Source organism: Orcinus orca, chromosome 18 (genome assembly GCF_937001465.1).
Source record: "Orcinus orca chromosome 18, mOrcOrc1.1, whole genome shotgun sequence".
In the NCBI taxonomy this organism is placed as follows: domain Eukaryota; kingdom Metazoa; phylum Chordata; class Mammalia; order Artiodactyla; family Delphinidae; genus Orcinus; species Orcinus orca.
In genome coordinates, this window is record NC_064576.1 from 72,586,129 (window position 1) to 72,602,483 (window position 16,355).

Consider the following 16,355-nt stretch of genomic DNA (forward strand, 5'->3'; position numbering starts at 1 on the left):
TCTCTGTTTGCATGACATGATCTTATTTGTAGGAAACCTTAAAGATTACACACATACATCCCTGTTGAAACTAATAAACACATTAAGCAAACTTGCAGGATACAAAATTGACATGCAAAAATTAGTTGCATTTCTATACACTAACAATTCTAAACACTTCTATATACTAATGAACAACTTGAAAATGAAATTAAGAAAAGAATCCTATTTACAATAGCATCAAAAAAAAAAAGAAATATTTAGGAATAAATTTAACCAAGGAGGCAAAAGACTTGTACACTGAAAACAAAATACTGGAAGAAATTTTAAAAGACATAAATAAATGGAAAGACATCTCATGTTCATGGATTGGATGACTTAATATTGTTAAAACGTCTGTACTACCCAAAGCAATCTACAGATTCAGTGTAATCCCTATCAAAGTCAAAATCCTTATGAAGTGGCATTTTTTGCAGAAATAGGAAAAAACATCCTAAAATTCATATGGAATCTCAAAGAATCCCAAATAGGCAAAACAATCTTGAGAAAGAAAAACAAAGCTACAGGCCTTACATGTCCTGATTTCAAAACATATTACAAAACTACAGTAATCAAAATAGTATGGTACTGACATAAAGACAGACATATAGACCAACAGGATAGACTAGAAAGCCCAGAGATAAATCCTCAGATATATAATCTTTGACAATAGGAAAAGGATAGTCTCTTCAACAAATGGTGTTGGGGAAACTGGACAACCACACACACACACACATACACACATACACAAAGTTGGATCCTTACACTATGAACAAAAATTAACTCAAAATAGATTAAAAAGCTAAATATAATGCCTGAAACTATAACACTCCTGGAGTAAAACATACGGAAAAGCTTCATAACGTTGGACTTGGCAAGGATTTCTTGGATATAAAACAAAGAGCAAAAATAGATACATGGGACTACATCAAACTTTAAAACTTCCATGTATTTTTTTAATTAAAAATATTAATTGAAGTACAGTTGACTTATAATGTTGTATTAGTTTCAGGTGTACAGTACAGTGATTCATATATATATATATATATATACTCTTTTTCAAATTCTTTTCCATTCTAGGTTATTACAAGATATTGAATATAGTTCCCTGTGTAAAACTTCTCTGTGTTAAGGGAAACAATATGAAATATTCTGGTATTCAAATACCCAGGACTGAATAACAATAATTTGACAGTTAATCATTCTTTAAGTAAAATTGTTGTTCCGTGGGGGCGAGGGCAGGCAGTGGCTAGTTGAGCTCACATCTCAAACAACTGAATGAGCACTTTTCCTTATGCATGTAACCATCATACAGCAGAAGTACTTTAAGTGTACTTCCATTTCATAACAGAGAATATTGAAAAGACAGGTACTCAAGGGCTGACATTTAATAAACCTAATTTTTCTGCTTCCATAAGGACATTCTTATATTTTTTAAGATTTTTTTTTGATATGGACCATTTTTAAAGTCTTTATTGAATTTGTTACAATACTGCTTCTGTTTTATGTTTTGGTTTTTTGGCCGCAAGGCATGTGGGATCTTATCTCCCCCACCAGGGATTGAACCTGCACCCCCTGCATTGGAAGGCGAAGTCTTAACCACTGGACTTCCAGGGAAGTCCTTAAGGACATTCTTAAGTGAAACAGGGAGCACATGGTGGTGAGGAGCACAATGGCTACTGGTGTGGACTGGTACCACTGCTGCACTTCAGAGACTGAGCTGGTCAATCACTGCTGATCTACAATCGAATAACCACAGCCCTTTTTAGTTTACAAAGTCAAATTTTCTGTTATTCCCATTTAATGCTGACAATACCACTTATCATTATCTGCCATTTACAGACCAGAAACTGAGGGATAAGAGCTGAGAAACTTCCCCAAAGTCTTCAAGTTGTCAACTGGCAGTGCCAGCTCTTCTGACATCAAATCCCATGTACTAGGAAACACCACCTCTCACCACCACCCATCATTGACTTGACCCCCAGAGACATACCTGGTACCAAGCCATGAAGTAAACGAGTCTGTCTCAGGGTCTCCTCACTTCTTTGTCCCTCTTTTTGACACTGTGGGTGCTCAACCATCCAGATGTCTACCCTGTCCCCACCCATCCTCATGCTCCTCTCCTGCAGCATTTTTGCGTCTGCCTCCGTCAAAACAGTATTAGTACCTGACATTTGTTCTTTGCATTTGAGTTTTATGAGGCATTTCCCCATGCATCATCTCCTTTGGATTTTGATCTTCAAACTACTTTGTGAAATAGTTTTTCATTCTCCCATTCTGCAAGGAAAATGAGGCTCTTTGAGGTGGGAATTTGCCCAAGTTCACATAGCTCACCTTTCTTGTGCCTCCTTTTCTTAAGATCTTTCCAACCTCTAACAGATTTATTTATAAGGAGGTTTACATGATGGATAGCTTCTTTACATGTTCCTTTCAAGAACTATTAGCTTTATGAAGTTTAAAAAAAAAAAAAAAAAAACTTGTATCTATGAAATGACTCCCTAACCTTGAGACTCTTAAACGTCATCATTGTTTGTGCCTCTCCAGGAGAATGATTACATGTAGAACTGAAACTGGGCCATGGAGAAACAGAAATGATCATAGTTTTGCAAGTGAAGGTGTAATGGGTATACATTTTTGCAAATTGTAATAAATAAATATAACTATTTACATTTGGAAGTGATAGTATCATCCACTGTGTTCCTTTCATCTCACAGGACATCTCAACAAGGCATGCATCCTCCTCTGAAGCCACAAACCACAAGAATAATATAACAGATGTGTTCAGATTGGATACACACAAGAGTATTAGCAGAAATTAATTGAATAGCATTTAATGATCGCGTTCTTTTAACAGCCACAGACCATTCTGTAGGATAACTAAATGCCCCATTAGAGTAAACCACAAAGAGTTAAAAGGAAAAAGCATCGGAGCCCAAACCTGGGAGGCCCTGCTTTGAAGTTCTTTTACAAGAGTATGGCAAGGGGAGGGAGTACTTTAAACTGAGGAAACAGGAAGTACCTGGATAAAAAGTTTATTTCATTTCCTGGGGGGGTGGTCTTTCCAGAAGTGCTCTTCCAGGAAATCAGGCCTTTCCCACCTAGGTGTTCAGGTTTCCTGAGAAGAAATAGATAACATCCCCCTGTCACAGTGTGGAGGATCAGCTAGTCAGTAAAATTTAGCTGCAGAAATCTGAGTTTGCCCCACTCAGTGTTATCAGCTCGAAGGAAGAAGACTTTGAAGAAAGGGCAGGGGAGAGAAGTGGGTCTGAGGAAGAGGCTGCAGTGCAGACTAGCCTTCTGGAGAAGTTAGCAGAGCCCAGAAGGAGAAGCGGAGGTAAGGGACAGGTAGCTGAGGGTGTTTATGCACGGATGTGCGAGACGGGGCTCCATCCCCTGGGAAGAGCCTAACTGGGCACCGCACCCACTGCAGAGATGATGCAGAGGATGGTACCTCGGGGCGGAGGGGGACATCAGTTAACACACTGAGTCCTGTGCAACTGCGACCTTCAAGTAAGCCATTCTCAGATATTCCGTTCTGTCCGCAGCTCCACCGGAAGGACCGTGGCTGGAATGGCCAGATTTGCGTAGACCGCAGTGACCCCTGGTGGAGGTGCACGCCAGCCGCCACCCACTTGGGGCCGTGGGGCTGGGCAAAGGGGGTACACTTTGAACGAGTTGCACGATCGTGGCTTCCTTTACACACACAATTTCTCCGTCTTCCCAAACAACAAATTATTCAGTTACGATACGCTGGCTGCGGCTATCCATGCGCCATGCTTCCTTCTGAAGATCACTTTCCCCCATCCCTTCATGTTCAACTAAAGCGGACTTCCCGTCGCATTCAGCCGGCTCCGCCCTTCCTTCCCTGGATGCACAGCACTCGCATGTCCTGCTTTTTTCAAATGCTCCTTCGTTAGATGCCGCTTCCCCAGCTCATCGTTCTCCTTGAAGTCCCAGCTGCCTCTTCTGTTCTGATCCGAATGAACCCAACTTCGCTGGTACTTTGTCTTCGCCAGCCTCCTTCTGATGAATCCTGCCAGGTCGCCACGTGGTGTGGGGATCCCACCAAACTTTTTTTTTTTTTTTTTTTTTTTTTTTTTTTTTTGTGGTACTTGGGCCTCTCACTGTTGTGGCGGAGTTGGGCCTCTCACCGTTGCGGAGCACAGGCTCCGGACGCGCAGGCTCAGCGGCCGTGGCTCACGGGCCCAGCCGCTCCGCGGCATGTGGGATCTTCCAGGACCGGGGCACCAACACGTGTCCCCTGCATCGTCAGGCGGACTCTCAACCACTGCGCCACCAGGCAAGCCCTACCCACCAAACTTTTTTAGTGATTTGGTATTTGTTGAAGCTTCAAAAAGCTCTTTTAGCCGAAGAGACATTGCTGGTCTTGCAAAGAGCCCTGTCCAGTCACAAGGGACATTGAGAACGGCCAGAGTCCCCACTGATCTTTGCCAGCACGTGGCTCTGTTAGAAACTGCAGGCGCATGACTGCAGCCAGGCGATGGGTTAGCACTTTCCTAAAAGGGGAACATCCCCAGAAGAATGAGGAGCAAAGGCTTCCCATGCAGGAGTGCTTGTTTCTGAATGTATGTGAGACAGCATTATTCCTGAAGAAACTTGGTGGTAGTATTTTGAGAGAAGCAGACGTGCCTTGAACCAGTACATTTGCTTATACGTTTCTAAGAGTTAAGAGATAAAAAGAGATGCTGTTTTTCTCATCATAAATTTATTTCCATACCTATAGATATTTTTAGAGACCTTTTTGATTCAGGAATGGAGATCAATGTGGCGTTTCTTGGAAGTGTGAAGGTACAGTAAATAACCTAATTCTGAAACATTTGGAGATTTCACAGAAGCCTTGAAATCAATGCTCTTTGAGTAATTGTAAAATAAAGTAGGAAATAGACCTGGGTAAGTACGTAGGATAGGAAAACAAATCACTGTAGTCTAAATATGACACAGGTAATTCTTTTCAACTTCCAGTATAAAACATACTTCAAACCAAAAAGAATGTACTGAATGAACCCAAACAATTCTCATCTTAGATGTCACAACCATGCAGTTTCTGGCAAAGTATCAGGGTGTGTAGGCAAATGTTAGCATCTGGGAGATGGGTTATAAGGTGTGTTAAAGAACTAATGGAAGCCTCAAATTTATTTTGCCCCTAAAAACGTTTGTGTTTCGGAGAATTTCTGGGAAACTACATGAGATCATTTTAAAAAATAATTCCTAGGCGTTGCCCAGTTGACCGCCAACATAAACATTGTATTCTCCGGGATCAAAGAAACTACCCCATCAAAGAAAAACTGGACAACGCCAGGAATTCGATCTTTCAAACTGTTGGATAAATGCCGCCAAAAGAAGAGGAAAGCATAGGATGTTTGGAAAGGAGGTATAGCAGAGTTTTCTTTAATGCTGAGACTTTTAAAAAATTTTTTAAATAATAGTAGTAGTAGTAAAATAACAGGTATTTATTGAGCATTTTGGGTGACCCAGCGCTATTTGCTGAGACCTTTACACATACTCTTTCATTTCAACCTCACCAAACTCCAATGAGGTAGGTACTATCATTATCCTCCTTTGACAGCCGATGACACTGAAGCTTAAAGAGGTCATTAACTTGCCTAAGGCCACAGAGGAGTGGACGCCGGGGCCTGTACCCTCAGTCGGGCTATTTTCCTCCTTTCTGGGCTAACACTTCCTAAGCACTTGCTGTTTCCCAAGCACGCTTCTTGCAGGTGTTGACTCGTGTAATGCTCACAACAGCAGCCAGCGAAAGATACGCTAACAATAGCCCCATTTTACAGGTGAGGAAACTAGGGCACAGAGAGGCTGAGGAAGCTGCCCAAGGCCACCCAGCTAGTAGATGCCACAGTGGAACTCAGACTCAGGCAATCAGAGCTCAGAAGCCAAAATCTCATCACTTTCTAATACTACCTGTCATGTAGGATTAAAAAAAATTTTTTTTCCATCTGACATATTTGGTTTCTGAGTTGCAGCCTAAACAATTAAGCCCGCCATTCAAAACATCAGGGAGAACTAATATTTTCTTTATTGGCATTAATTTCAAGCCCCGGAAGGACTGGAGAAAATCATGACAAGGAATGCCCACGGATGACCCAGTGTTTCATTATCAGCTACTGGCCATGTCAGCAGAGGTGAGATACGGCGAGTGGAAGATTTGGGGAAGGTTTTGGTCACCAAGTCAAAGAAATGGCGGGTCATGCCAGGAGGAAGCAAGCAGGACCTGCCGGCCAGGGCTCCAGAACTAACTTCCAAATGGAGCAGAGACAGTACAGTAACCAAGTGGGCCTGGTACCTGATTCCTCGCCTCCCCTCCAAAAAGGATTACCCCCGAGCACTTGAGTCAATCCTCCTTCTAGAGAGAGTGTAATCTGATGCTGGTTTACTACATGTGTCTTTCTTTTAACAGCTTTCATTGAAGACTGGATATATCTAGATCCAGGATAGATGTGCCCTTGAGGGGGGCGTTGGAAGAATGATCAGGAACATGCTGTACACATATTAAAGTGTGTTTTTTTGGCGGGGGGGGTTGTGGTTTTTTTTGCAGTACGCGGGCCTCTCACTGTTGTGGCCTCTCCCGTTGCGGAGCACAGGCTCCGGACGCACAGGCTCAGCGGCCATGGCTCACGGGCCCAGCTGCTCCGCGGCATGTGGGATCTTCCCGGACCGGGGCACGAACCTGAGTGCCCTGCATCGGCAGGCGGACTCTCAACCACTGCGCCACCAGGGAAGCCCTAAAGTGTTTTTTAAATAAATAAATATTTGTGAAGTCCTCACAACGTACAAGAACTTCAGCTCTTACTGTTCCTATCAGCCAGCTGTTTGAGATGAGGAAGTGATTCCTCACGGTGGTTACGATAACTGTCTTCTTAAGCTTGAAAGAACTAGTCCCCTCCTTCCCAACCCCCATCCTACAATAGAAAATGAAGACAAGGGAATTCCCTGGTGGTCCAGTGGTTAAGACTCCACGATCCCAATGCAGGGGGCCCAGGTTCAATCCCTGGTCAGGGAACTAGATCCCACATGCTGCAACTAAGAGTTCAGATGCCACAACTAAAAGATCCCACACAAGGCAATGAAGATCTCACGTGCTGCAACTAAGACCCAATGCAGCCAAATAAATAAATAAATAAATATTTTTTAAAGAAAGAAAGAAAATGAAGATGATATCTAAAGGCCGTTTCCTAGCAGTTCTGTACTTACAAATGATGGGTTACAGCACCAGCTGAATGCCAGTGGAGCAGTCAGGATAGAATAGGTTAGGCTGCTGTAACAAACACCCCCCAACATACACACATACACACACACACACACACACACACACACACACACACACACACATCTGGGGCTTAATACAATCAAGGTTTATTTGCAGCTCATACTACATGTGCAGTGTGGAGTGCAGGATTTGGTGATGGGGGTGTGCCTCTCAACGTAACCATCCAGGGGCCCGGCTGCAGGGTTGCTAGAAGATCCCTCTAGGGAAATGCTTCTGTGATACCAGAAGAATGGGAACGGAATTGTGCATAAGCATTTAATATTGCCTCCTGGAAGTAACATATAACTTCCATCCACATTTCATTGGCCAACACAAGTCACACGATAAGCCTAACTTTTAAAGAGAAAATAAAATACAAACTTAGCATGTGCCCAGAGAGGAGGAAAATTGGACTCTTTATTTAGGTGCAGCCCTAATGGCTAAGACGTTGAGTAAAGGAAATTTAATGTCAGAAACAGGAGCTCGTAATCATAAAAAAAAAAAGGAGGCCCCCTTTAACGGTGTGGATCTCAAACTAAAGGCCTGCTTGATGAATGACTCAAGACTGATGACAGGTAATGTTTCGGTAAGTAGGTGTGTACAAGAGGTACGGCCGGATGGAGCTGGTGTGGCCAGTGAATATAGAGACAAGGACCGAAAATCTACTGTGCAGCTACCAGTTTAAGAACTTAACAGCTGAAGCCTGAAGTCGCCAGATGCACGCAGGCCCTGCAGCCTCAGAGGAGTGGCATATGTGGACGTTAGGAAGGGGAGAAATTGGAAACTATTTTACCCACAACCCTGTGACTCAATGAAACATGTTTCTTAATGAAAGCAATCGTGCAATAGGCAAAAACTCAGTCCTGGCAGACTTCGGGATTAGGCGGCAACCTCTCCACACAGGACTTTCAGACTTTGGCCTTGATCTTTGACTCACTAAATTTCTCTATGACAGAACACTGGGACAAAATGACCTCTCATTCCTGATAAAATTTAACTAACACTTTTTGTGAAATAAAAGAACAGGCAGGACCAGGAATATGGGAAGAAAAATGGGAGCTCATCTTGAGAGGTAAATGTTCATGGCACTGTCCATCCCCAAGGGCTTCTCCCAAAAGGAGGATATTGTCTGTAGGGCCCGGATTTCTCTGTAAAATGGGAACACTGTTGTCTCTGATGAAGCTGGCGAGTCATCTGCCATCCATACCAATCTCATTTGCACTCTATAACCCCTCTAGAAAGTATAAAGCACACTTTTAAATCTCAAAACAAGGACTCGGTTTGAGTCAAGCAGGTGGACAGCTGAGAGGGCTAAGGTTATTAGCTGGACCCATCTTCCTGTTGTTCAGGGCTTTCTGCTCTGCAGCTGTGAGAGATGCAAAGCTTCTCTCAGTTACTTGGGTACAGATCCAACATGCTCCAGAACGGCCAAAAGACAGCACGACAAAGAGCTATAGTCTCTGACTACTCGGTGTGTTCCTCCCACAAGCAATATAGGGTTCACCTGGAACTTCCTCGAAATGCAGACTCTCAGGCCCTGCCCCAGACCTGCTAAACCAGAATCTGCATTTTAACACAGTCCCTGGGTGATACGTACGCACCCTAGTTTCAGAAGCTCTGTTCTCCAGAGTTTTAAACTACCCATGAAAGATGCCTTTGCTACCATCTTCAATTGAACAGAACTAAAAATCAAGACCAACTTTTCCCAGCCTGCCTTCTTTCCCATCTTGTTGTCAAACAGTCAAATTGACACCAAATGCCCAGGTAATAATTCACCTGCCTCAGAGCCTTTCAAAAGAGCTGGTATTTGCATGAATGGAACTGCCCTTACTTTGGACAATTCCATTTCAGTATGTCCCTATAAAAACTAAAAGTATAATTTTTTTCTTTAAAAAATCAGTTTTAAATACTTGCTTCTATAAGCTGTACACTTATTTCTCCCAGACTATTAATTAGACACACACATCTGACCATTTTATTTCTAACTATCTCTTCCCCCTCCACCAACATCTGCCAAGTACAAACAGGGATAAGTGACGGTTTACACAACATGCGCAGGTATTTCTATTTACAGGGATTCAATGGAATGTTGTCTTTTTCATTTGCTTTGTTTGTTTTGCTTGAGACTAGCTGGGCAGTCTGGACTATGTCCTGCTTTGCTATATTCATCTGGTCTAGTTGAACATCCATATCTGAAGGCATCAGTAGAAAGCTGAGAGACACCACCTGGCAAGAAATCTCCAGTGACCTATTCTCTATTTTCTGAAAGTTTTGAACCAGCACAACATGTTTACCTTAAAATGTTAACGCTTAATATCAGAGCAGTTTAATTTGAAAATAAGGTTTTATTGTGCTAAAGAAAATATCATCATGATGTATGTGTTAATTATGTCTCCACCTGCTTTGGGAACTTAAGTGAAGCAAGTAGACAGACGTTAAACTCAAGGAGTCTGCATTAAACGGATATTTTGCTTTTCATTAGCATTTACTTCTCAACACAAAACTCCATTTTCTGCCCTCAAAAGCTGAAGTAGGTACAGCTGATGCAAAAGCGTATTTTAACATGATTGGTGGCAACCCAGACACTAAGTTCGCTGGAGGATTTCTATGACACACTGTTCTCAAAAACCTTTAAATAATCTCTAGTAAAACGGAAGAGGGAATATTTCCAGGTGACAATGGGGCTGGAAGTGATATGACGTTTGTACGTGATGGGCTACTCATTTTTCTGAAATAAAGAATCTTGTGAAAGGAGGAATTATGACTAGTATTTACAACAGATTTTCATAAACATCCCCAAATTCCAGGCACAAGACAAAAGGCATGACTCAGATCACAGTAGGTGTGATGGCCGGGGAAGTGGTCCTGGGGAAGATTGCTTCCCTGCTGCCTGAGAATAGCTCTGGGGAGATTTCTGTAGGAAGCTGATAATGGGCTATTTCATTCGAGGATCACCAGTAAAAATTTGGTTTTGATCAAGAGCATTTCCTTAGCTAAAAATGTCATGTTTCCAGACCTTGATTTGATGTTTTAGTAGATTGCGGCTGAAAAGACTGAGAACTTGAAAAAACAATATGAATGATTGTGATTTTTTTAATCTGTGCTGCCACGTGAATCCATGTGATAAGATTATCTTGATGGGTGTGGCTTGAGTTCTCCTCCACGCTGTGGTTTTTAGGGGGCTGAATGTCGTGTCTCCCTGAAACCTCTGCAGTCCCACGTGTAGGAGGCATTCCTGGGAGTGCAGGAGGCGGTGCTCACAGGAGTTTGCTTAAAAGCTCACACTCTGAGGTCCCACCTGGTCTGGGGTGGGCTTAGGAGTCTGCATTTTTATAATATGGTTCTGAGGAGGTGAGCTTCAGAACAAGTTTAGAGAAAGGCTGACTACAACCCAGTTAGTTCCTCATCTTTAAGAAAAAAATCCATCTTAAAAAAACAGAAAATAACAAGCGTTGGTGAGAACGTGGAGAAATTAGAAGCCTTGTGAGCTGCTGGTGGGAATGTTGAAGGTGCAGCTGCTGTGGAAAACAGCATGGAGGCTCCTCAAATAAATCAGACACACAATCACCATATGATCGGACTTTCCTGGCGTCCAGAGGTTAAAACTCTGCGCTTTCACTGCAGGGGTCACGGGTTAGATCCCTGGTCGGGGAAGTTCCGCATGCTGCAAGGTGTGGCCCCCCGAAAAAAATTACCATATCACCCAGCAATCCCACTTCTGGGTAGACACCCGAAGAGTTGAAAGCAGGGTCTCACAGAGTGAAAGGCAGGGCCACGGTCTCAGGTCCACCCCTTCCCTTCTGCTCCTCTACTCAGTTCCCAGAGATTCCCAGCGAGGAAGCAGTTGAGCTGTCAGGCTCCCAGGATGTGGGCCTGGCTTGTTGGGATTTCCTCTATCATCTCAACTCTTTCACCCCGAGAGAGGAGTGCACAAGGCTTTGGAAAATGCAAAACAGCTTCTCCCCTCAAACAGGCTAGAGATCCGTATTCTGGGATGGTCAGAGTCAATTCCACGGTCTAGGGGGAGAGGTGGACCTCAGAGAAGTGTTTGTCCCGGGGAGCTCACACAAACTTCAAATGCAAGTTGATATTTTAAATTCATCTTTAAAAGATTTCCATGTTACGTCACAAACACATTTTTCTTTTTTTCTTTTTTGGTCTTGGACAAAATTGACAAAAATGTCCCTATACCATAGTTCGCTTAAGTTTTACAATTACATAACACACACACACACACACCCTTATACATATCCACCAATGTATATATACATCCACATACACAGTATTAATACCACATATATATATAAACACACATATTTAATAACTACATCCTTAATTAATCTGGTTTCATATGTGTATCTATATATACGTCTATTCATGTCTATAACTTCAAAGAGGTGATGGTTGGGAGTGGTCTTTGGAAGAAAACCCTGACATATGAATGCAATGTATTTTCATTACACATCACTGGGTGAACAGATTGGACTCCTTCCTCCTCACAGAACTTACTGCAAAATGCAAAAGAGCTCACCTTCTCACAGAGGTTAAAAGGAGCCTGCTTTCCTAAAAAAAAAAAAATTAAAGAAAATGACTCCTAACAACAGAGGACATACAGACAAATGTAAGTCATGAAAAAGAAATGAATGTAATTTGACATTAGCTTCAACTGAGAATTAAACCGTTAACAGTCTGGGGTAAACACATTCTAAGCAAAGACCCAAACTCGACCTAGCAGCCATCTAGGAAATGTCCTAAAGTAGTGCACGTGGATCAGAAGGATCTAGACCAGTTCTGCTGCCCAAGGAGGGTTCTGAACCTGCTACTACCAGCCAGCCTTGGGTTTGCGGGACAAATCTAGTTTAGACCTTGAATCCCAGGGCAGGTTTGGAGTAGTTTAGGGACTCCTGGAGAGAGGGCAAATGAGTCTCTGTCGAATCTCTTTGTTTTAAACCGATTTCAGAGCACAGAGCCCAACTCAGCCCAGGTCTCCCCAGGTCCGCATAAGAAGCACCCAGTGGACTTCCAGAACCCCCTCATGCCCCGAAGCCTTGAACCTTGACCAAACCCAGAGAAAATGACAGTGCAGCCTGGTCGTGCCAGGCGAGAGCTCCGGTGTGTGGGCTTCACAGCCGTCTCAGAATTCAGGCCAAGGCTCCCTGGGGGCTTTCATTAGACTTGGTACCCAGCTCTGCAGGATGCAGATTCTCCTGTGATGTCTACCGCAGATAAACGCTCCCAGAGGAGAGTGGAGACAGGCACCGCTCTGCCGAGGCTCCACTGTGAGGCGACAGAAGGCAAGGGATGGATTCGAGAGCTATGCGCTGCCGCTGTCCGGCACTGGAATCTGAAGAGGTTTTCTTCTAAATCTTTGAGAGCTTCCTGTACTCACTGTGTAGGTGGCGTATTTGGATCTTTTTCTTAGGGAAACATATAGGACTCTTAGAGGAAACAGGACAGACATAAATATACTAACTTTTTGTTGAGGCTGTAGGTTCTGTGAACAATAGCGGTTGCCAGTATGAACAGAACAACTGAGAAATGTGTTACGCTTCTTGTATAAATATTGCAAACATAATCTTTATGTTTTCTCCATATCTGTTTCCAAAGAGCTCAAAAAGCTTTTCAGAGAGTTTGTAAGAGGGTCCCAACCCACCAGCTGCGCCAAGATTAGTGTGGGAAACCTTGGTCCAAGGCAGCCGGAGACCCAGTCTTCCTCTACATCTTCCCCCAAGGTCACTGTCCTGCAAAATCCGGAAAAATTATCATAGATCTTTAACTGGTGCCTCTTGGATGGCGTGTTGCATTTAACGATGAGGCGAAGAGAGATAAAGAGATTCTCGTGGCTGGAGTTATCTTTGGTCATAGGACCTAGATTTCCCAAGGCCTCCATCATCAAGTCCTCCCCAAAGTGGCCCATGACAATGACAAGTTTCAGTCCAAATATAACTCACCCCTCCACCTGCTCTGTAACAAGTTTATTTATTTTATTTTTTGGCTGCACTGTGTGAAGCTTGAGGGATCTTAGTTCCCCGACCAGGGATCGAACCCAGGCCCACAGCAGTGAAAGCACCGAATCCTAACCACTGGACTGCCAGGGAATTCCCTGTAATAACTTTAGAGCAAGGGTTTTCTTCTACTTTTTTCCTATTCCCCGTGGTGGAGTGACCCGCATAGGACAGTTGCTCAATAAAGAGTCAATTCTCAATTAAACTCACTCCAGTGTAATTTTCATTTCTGTAGTTTTGATGACCTGAAATCGTTCCTTAATTTGTACAAGAAGGGTAGGCAGAGAGAAAGTGAAACTGTTTGGGGGCCGCTGGGAGCTTGGGCAGGGAGCTAAGTTTGACCTAAGAACCACAGAATCAGGCACAAGAAATGTAGCTTTCACATTTATTTGAGCCTCTGTGCCCGTGGACTATTTAAGGAAGAGCTATCAGGTGACAATGAACAGGTAAGTCCCATAAGAGGGACCTTAGAGCCCACCGGGTCAGACCATTTGCGTCCACTGAAGCCTCTCCGGTGATGGTCACTCTTTATTGTAAGAAGATAAGCATTTCAAGGAAGCTTTACCTAAAAGGACAGCCTTCTGGATATGCTACCAAAGTGGTCTTCCCCAGAAGAGAAATAAAGGAAAGGTGGAGGGCATGTGTCCTGGGGCTGGCTCCCCACGAAACAGACGGGAATGCGATGGAGATCTGGGAGCAGGATGTTTACTGGAAGGGCTCTGGGTGGACCCCTGAGGGGGAGTGGAGGACTGGGCAGAGAGAGAAGCAGAGCAACAGGGGCCTTAGCTAGTCTCCAGGAAGCTCTGGAGCCTGGACGGCCCTTCAGAGTTGTTCAGTCCCTCTTATGGACTGAATCGTGTCCCCCGCAACTCACATGTTGAAGCCCTAACCCCTAGAACCTTAGAATACGACTGTATTTGGAGATGGGACCTCTGAAGAGGTAATTAAGATTAAATGGGGTCATAACGGTGGGGCTCTAATCCAATGATTGGTGTCCTTATAAGAAGAGGAAGAGACGCCAGGGGTGGGTGATTAGAGAAAAGCCCATGTGAGGACACAGCAAGAAGACATCCATCTACAAGCCAATGCTGAAACCATGCACCTCAGATTGGGACTTGAACCCACGCGGCTGGGACTCGAACTTGGCCGAAACCCACAGTCTTCCAACGGAGATCACACACTTTAATGAAGCTCAGGTTCTTGATGTCTCATCGCAGAAAGAATTCGGCGAGAGACAAAGTGATAGGTAAGAAGTGGATTTATTTAGAGACTGTGGGCCCTGCCCCCTTCCCTCCTGTTCCATGTTTGTATGTCACCCAGTCTGTGGCACTTTGTTTTGGCAGCCTGAGCAGGCTGGTACACACCCCCTTGGCCAGTGCATGGATGGGAGTGGTCCCCGGGGAAGGGGTGGCCTGTCGGGTGAGGAGCTCCCTCCCCATGAGGCATTTATTTCAGAGGCAGGGCTGGGTGCTGCAGGCTCTGGGCTGTGCACCACAGCACTCTCTACAGCAAGGCCCCATGGCGGTCCCGTGAGCCAGGTGAAGGCCTGGGACGATTATGAGGAAAACAGTGCAGGGGATGAGGATAGTATTACAGGAATTATCTCAGTGACCTGCTATCATATCAAGCCTTTAAAATCTTGAATAAGTTTGCATTCATAAAACAGCACTTCAGAATCCAAGAGATTGTAAAGATCATCTCATCAAACCCTGTACTTGAAATCTGGGGGCAAAGAGGCTCAGAGAAGTTGAGATTCTCCAAAGATCTGAAGGCCACTGGAAAACCCAGATGGACCCAGGACCCTGGCTTCCCAGGGCTCTCTCCAACATGCCTGGTCCAGCTAAAACCAGTTGTATAGTCCCCACAACTATAGTGGCTCTAAATACAGGGTGGTTTGGGGTTTTTTTTTTTGTTTCTTTTGGCTTCACCAGGTCTCAGTTGCAGCATGTGGGATCTTTAGTTGCGGCACGTGGGATCTCGTTCCCTGACCAGGGATCGAACCCAGGCCCCCTGCATTGGGAGTGTGGAGTCTTAGCCACTGGACCACCAGGGAAGCCTCTCTAAATACATTATTTATTTATTTATTATTATTATTATTTTAAATTTATGTATTTATTATTTATTTTTGGCTGTATTGGGTCTTCATTGCTGCGTGTGGGCTTTCTCTAGTTGTGGCGAGCAGGGGCCACTCTTTGTTGCGGTCCGTGGGCTTCTCATCGCAGTGGCTTCTCTTGTTGCGGAGCATGGGCTCTAGACGTGTGCGGGCTTCAGTAGTTGTGGCTCGCAGGCTCAGTAGTTGTGGCTCGCGGGCCATAGAGCATAGGCTCAGTAGTTGCAGCTCACGGGCTTAGTTGCTTCACGGCATGTAGGAATCTTCCCAGACCAGGGCTCGGACCCGTGTCCCCTGCACTGGATTCTTAACCACTGCACCACCAGGGAAGTCCCCTAAATATGGTTTTTAATTAAAGGTCCCGGCTTGAAAATAAAGACAAATGTAAACTGCACTGTCGGTAAACTTGGCAGTGTGATTCACAAGCTACGACTGTGTCCCAGTGAGGAAAACCCAGGAGACCTCCGTGCTCACGGCCCAACACGCTCTAACTGGCCCCAAACAGCAGGAAATGTGGTGTGAACTGCTTTTGGTGAGTTTGCTCCAGGTGGGGGCAGGATGGAACAGACCTCTTTCTTTGCTTGTCTCACCAGCCCCCCGCCCCTCCCCCCGCTTCCTTCCTTTCCCTCTCTATTCTATCACATTACCTGGAGTAATATCTTCAGTGATAGGATCTCACTGTTTAACCTAAGCGACTGGAGTTTCAGTCCAGAGATAACAAAACGAAAGTGCTAAATACCTAGTGGCCCTCAATAAATGTTCATTTTCTATTTTGCTGTAGTATTTTCATAACATCTCCTTTATAAATAGATGGTTTGGGGACTTAAGACTCCGTGCTCCCAATGCACGGGGCCCAGGTTCAATCCCTGGTCAGGGAACTAGATCCCACATGCATGCTGCAACTAAGAGTTTGCATGCCGCAACTAAGGAGCCCACGAGA